Source organism: Macaca nemestrina, chromosome 8 (genome assembly GCF_043159975.1).
Source record: "Macaca nemestrina isolate mMacNem1 chromosome 8, mMacNem.hap1, whole genome shotgun sequence".
Classification (NCBI taxonomy): domain Eukaryota; kingdom Metazoa; phylum Chordata; class Mammalia; order Primates; family Cercopithecidae; genus Macaca; species Macaca nemestrina.
In genome coordinates this window covers 150,279,430-150,285,145 of record NC_092132.1, presented here as the reverse complement: position 1 = coordinate 150,285,145, position 5,716 = coordinate 150,279,430, and the positions used below count along the sequence as shown (strand labels likewise).

Sequence of the window (5,716 nt, the reverse complement as noted above, 5' to 3'; positions counted from 1 at the left end):
CTAAAGTAAAATACGAGCTGTGTTAGCAGATAGCATTGCTCATGGTGAAAATAACCCTGACTGGTAAATTGCATCTGACTGGGGGTACTATGAACGAACAACCTATAACATTTGAGAAGCCATAGATTTGGACTAGTGAGGGCTGTGCCTTTGAACCTGCCTTTGAATCTGCACATGATGCCCTCTTGGGAGAGTTCTGGGATTTAACTCCATGTGGGCATTACTTGGGAATGGCTCCTATGGTGTGTGGGTTTCTGAGCTGAAGTGACCTCACACTCATCTCAGTGAAGCTTGTTCTCTTGGATATGTATATGGTTCTCCTGTTACTTGGAGGTCCAGAGAATAGGGTTTTTGTCTGGTCTGGTTTGGTTTGGTTTTTGTTTTGTTTTGTGTTTTGTCTACTGTAAAGATTTTACCAAAAGAAATCTCCTAACTTTTCCACCGGCCCATTGAGCATCCTGTCTGCTTATCTTTCTAAGTGTGCCTGATTACAGACGTGGCCTATGAAGCCACTTGCTTTTAAATGTCTAATGGAGCCTAAGAAAACCCACAATGCAAGTCATAGCATCCAACATGCCTGCATTCCAAGGTTTCCTGGCTCCTGGAAAGTCCACTTTTCTACCCTGGTTTAATATCTGTTTTCTGTGATAAATGTGTTTATATCTCGTGGAACATCTAAAACCAAAACAATCATTCCATGCCCCAACCCTTGCTTGCTAAATCAAAGTTTTCTCTCCCATGTGCCTTTCTTTGTGCCATCAGTGAAAATATACTATCATTTTTTTCAACTTTTTAATCTGCCCTGCTGTGAATTTAATCCAATTCTCTATTGCCTTCTACCTCTATGACATCATAGCAGGTTTTTCTAACTCTTTTCCAAATTATGACATGTAACCGCCTTAACCTACCTAATACACAGCTTCCACTTAGGGGACTATGATGACTTATGGTTGCCTCTTAGACCAAATGTACACTCTTGGTTGTCATCCACCCAAGGGCTTCCACCAGGTGACCTCACTTTGCTTCCTCAGATTTATCCTCTGATGTGGCCCTTTCATTTTCTCTTCCTGAATTTTTCTCATTTGTCTTTCATTACGTTCTCCTGGAATAAGTGTTCCTTCTCATAATTCAAATGTAAGCCTTTTTCCAGAACTCAAAGTTCACCTTTCCCAGAGCTTACAACTGTGTGCTACCATAAAATTCACCTTATCTTTGAGATTTTCAGCACCTGTATTTGTGGTATATTTTACTTAAGGTAGAATTTGCTTATACATGACCTTACTATATTTCTCTATTTGCTGAATAAACCAAATCTCTGAATATTTCTTTGATTATTTGTATTCAACATGCTTTTCTATGCAGGAACTCAAATGATCTCCAAAACAACTGAGTAAGGGAGGCTAGGAGAAATGATTAGGTTTATTTTGCCAATGAGGAGATTACACACAGAGAAGTTAACTGCCTATCACAACAGCATTGCCTGCCCTCAAAGGGCAAGTTAGGGCTAGTGTCAAAATCTCTTGGTCATGAGTTTCATGCTATTATTACTATGTCTTAGTTCATTCCAGGACCTACAGCAAATTACATTAGTCTGGGGATTTTTAAACAACAGAAATTTATAACTCACAGTTCTGGGGGCTGGAGATTCCAATATCAAGGTACCAATAGATTTGGTATCTGGTGAGATTTGCTTTATCTCTGCTTCAAAGATGGCACCTCCCTGTGGCATTGTCACATGGAAGGAGAAGCAAGAGAGATCCCTCAAGCTTTTCTAATTAAGGTGCGAAGGCCGGGCACGGTGGCTCACACCTGTAATCCCAGCATTTTGGGAGGCTGAGGTGAGGGATTACTTGAGGTCAGGAGTTTGAGACCAGCCTGGCCAACACAGTGAAACCTTATTTCTACTGAAAATACAAAAACTGGCTGGGCCTGGTGGCAGGTGCCTGTAATCTCAGCTACTCAGGAGGCTGAGGCAGGAGAATCGCTTGAACCCAGAAGGCGGTGGTTGCAATGAGCCGAGATCGTGCCACTGCACTCCAGCCTGGTCTACAAGAATGAGATTGTGCTCAAACAAAACAAAACAAAAACAAAAACAAACAAAAAGGTGCTAATCCCATTCATGTGTGTAGAATCTTCATGACTTAGTCACTTCCCAGTGACCCCACCTCCCTGACTTTAATATGATCCACATCAGATTTTGGGCTCCAACGTTCAAATTTTAGTGGGACACCAACATTCAGACCACAGCACACTGTTTACAAAAATATTCTCTAAGCCTGACATCAAACCTTGCAGTAGGTTGTATCTTTGGTTCACTTCAGCAATTGTAAGTCACAAATATTCTAACACACATGCACACACTTCTCATATATGCTCAATGAACAAAAGAGTAGCGTACATAGTCTCTGAGATTTTTTTTTCATTTCAAATGTTAAGCTACCCAGAAGAGAATTTTCTACTAGTTTTTCTATTTAAAAATTCTACGATCTTCTATTTTTAATGCAAATTATTCATGATGTAAAAAAAACCCAGAAACTTAACCAGAAAAACAGAGTTTAATTTATTCCACTTCTTTTAGTTTAAAAGATTAGTATGTTGACTATAAAACTGACATATACCCTTTAGAACCTTATGGAAAAATGATCTCCAGAGGTTCAGAGGTCTGATTCTTTTTCTTGAGGCTGCAGTCTAGGTTTGTAGTAAATTCAGAAGGCAGAAACAAAAAAATAAACAGGGGGGCAAATCTTAGTGAAGATGGCCCAGATAATATTTCAGTAAAACATACAACATTTTCACCTCATGTTTAAAGCTCTTGATATTTAAAAAAAGTTTTGACCAGCATTTATGGATCACCTTTTGTATTACAGGAAATCTGCTACATGATAAAAACTGAATAATAATTCATAAATAGTGTTCGCTCACACAAACCCATAGACTGCTGTTAAAATTAAACTTCTGTGGGAATCATAATTCGATAATTCAGCCAATATTTGTTGAGCTCTTTGTCTATGAGAGGACAGTTGCAGTTGGGGAAGACGATGCATAAATAACCACAGAAGTGGGCAGGTATATACATTGAAAATCAAAAGGTGCATAGACGAAGGTGGGAGAAACCATGAGAAGAAAGGAAGAAAGTATGAGAAGGGGTTAAGGAGAAAGAGGGAGGAAGACACTTTTGATGATGAAGGTGCCCTATGTTGGAAGGTCGGAACATTATCGTAATTCCACACTCCCCTACTCTCCTAGTAAATTAAATGATAGGCACCATCATGGTTAAGTAGATGTTACTATAGCTCTTCAGCATCTAAACAGTTATTTGTTATACAGAAAAATTTCCTAGACATTTTCCTAGTTTTGGCCAGACTAAAATTAAATTAGTCATTTCTTTGTATACTTAGTAAAACAAGACAAATTACTGCTCTCCGTGGTCTTGGCCTTCGGTTCTGGTTGAACGAGCAGCTTTTCCCCCCAGTTTTGGCAGCATGACATCATCTACTTTAGTTTGGTTGAGGTGCTAGCTAATCTCCTAATTTGTCAAGTAAGACATGCTTTGATTTGATTTCTCGGCATATTCTAGGAGTGTTACTTTGGTAACAATACTCCACATACTATTTCAGCCCCACCTTCTCATCATTTATTGTGGGTGTGTTGGGGCTCAGGCTCAGATTCCTTGGGTCTAGAGGCACCTCCGCTATTTAACACCTTGGAAAATGACAGGCGTAAATCATCATCCCTGTCCTCAACTGCTAACCAAGTAGGGACCATAAGTAACTTCTGCCTCACATCTCAGAGCACAGTGCTGCAACGTGACATAGGCACTCAATTTTTAAGCTGTAAACTCTGAAATGCTCTTGCTGGTATAAAACTGGGTTTGCAAATGAAGACATTCCCTCAGTCCCTGGGTACCTGGCACAGCTCTGCCTGCAAGTGAGACTGTGAGGGCTCAGAGGCAGAGTCCCAGGTGCTCTTCAGAGATGGGAGGTGCTCTGGGAAATCAGAAAAGGGGGACAAGAGTGAGGGAAAGGGTTGGGGGTGGAGACAAGGAGGGAGCAAGGAGGCACGTACAGTGGGAAGCGGTAGGAGAATTCAGGTTCCTCTCATCAGCAAAGTGCCAATGTGTTATTCCTTCATGTATTTATTCATGTCATGAGTGAAATTCAGTGAGTCCTGTTAAGTACAAGGCACTGTTCCAGGTTCCGATGGCGCAGTAAATATAACGACAAAACCTCCATTCATAGCTTACATGCTAATGGAGTCGTGCTATTTGCTAGGTTTCCCTCATATTTCTCTAAAATAAATGTCTCTTTTTTTGGTATACTGTAACTACCCTTCTCATATTGCTCAATTTGAGCTGGAAACACATGTTATAGTATACTAGAATTATAAATAGCAATATTTACAAGTAATGTCAAAACCACGTTAATTAACTCCTCATATTTCTCTCCTGTCTGGGAATGTAATTAAAATAATGAAAACTGAAAGGAATTTTACCATCATCTGTAGTCACATTAGTGAGATAAATCACCACCATAAAACACAGTAATACTTAAAAAAAAAAAAAGTAAAATGTTTTAAAAATTCTATTCATGAGCTTTCTTCCAAATAAGGATTATATTATTTGATATATATGTGTTTATGAATACACTGAAGGTATTACATTAAGGCTTTAATTCACAACTACATACACATTTAAGCCTAAATGAATAAAGCATTATTCCTAATTCTAGTTTTGTTGCCACAGATTTTGAACACCATTTGCAATTACCTATAAATGACATTTTTTAATGAATACTTCTTAAAAGGAAACTGCTGTAAAAGGCTGGCTGAGCTCTGGGGATTGGCCTTTCTGTCCTTTTAATGGAATACAGAACATGCATGTATTTCATTTGCCATTGCCTAGCTGATATGGTTTGCTTTAATAAATAGAAGCATTTCCAATTTGATTACCTGATATGTTTAAATAGTGTCTGCCCGTGATATTAATATTTTACACATTTCCTGTTGGGTGTCTGACGTGGTAAAGCATTATGATCTAATGTGTACATTTTTGTCTTTAAATGACCTTTTTAGTTCTGGTGATGACACTAGCCATTGAAAACATCTTACAGTCTCTTCTTTCCATCCCTCAAACCCAAAATCATTATTTGGAATGGGACTCAGGAAATAATAAGCTTGTAAGATTTCTATAGATACAACTGTTCTCAAAGCTATTCCACAAGGCGGTCCTTGGCCACTACAAAGCCACAGGGATTCTCCCGATGGTGTAAACATATGCAAAGTAAGTATTCTTTCCTTTGATGAGGCTCACAAATCCATATTATGAAGGACTTCACATCGGTATTAATCAACTAAATTTACCATGTTACTAGAACTCCAGTTCTGCAGCAAATCCTCCTGAAAGACATGGTGATGTTTTCATACTGCCAAGGACATATGCATGTATGGATTTGTAAGTATCACCATTTTCATGGAAAACCATTTTTCTTATACCATAAAAGTTGTGAGTCAGCCCATGTTTTTAATTCTGTGCATTAATTAATGCACTTGTAGAATTGCTGTTTAGTTTTTATTTTACCAACCAGTTTTTTTTTTTTTAATATTGTAACCATTTTGATTATTTATTTTTTCCCACTATACTGTTTTTCCACTGAGTGGTAGAAGGAGGCAGAATCGCTCACCAGTCTTTGGTCTTGCCAGTTTTATACTTAGACAAAAG

General features: G+C 38.5%; 1 protein-coding gene and 1 long non-coding RNA gene across 3 annotated transcripts in view; both read right to left on the bottom strand.

Moving 5' to 3' along the window:
• Positions 1-5,716, bottom strand: part of LOC139355625 (CUB and Sushi multiple domains 1) — a 2,038,620-nt gene that overhangs the window by 903,983 nt on the left and 1,128,921 nt on the right. The window lies entirely within an intron of this gene.
• Positions 1-5,716, bottom strand: part of LOC105491870 (uncharacterized) — a 68,354-nt gene that overhangs the window by 36,495 nt on the left and 26,143 nt on the right. The window lies entirely within an intron of this gene.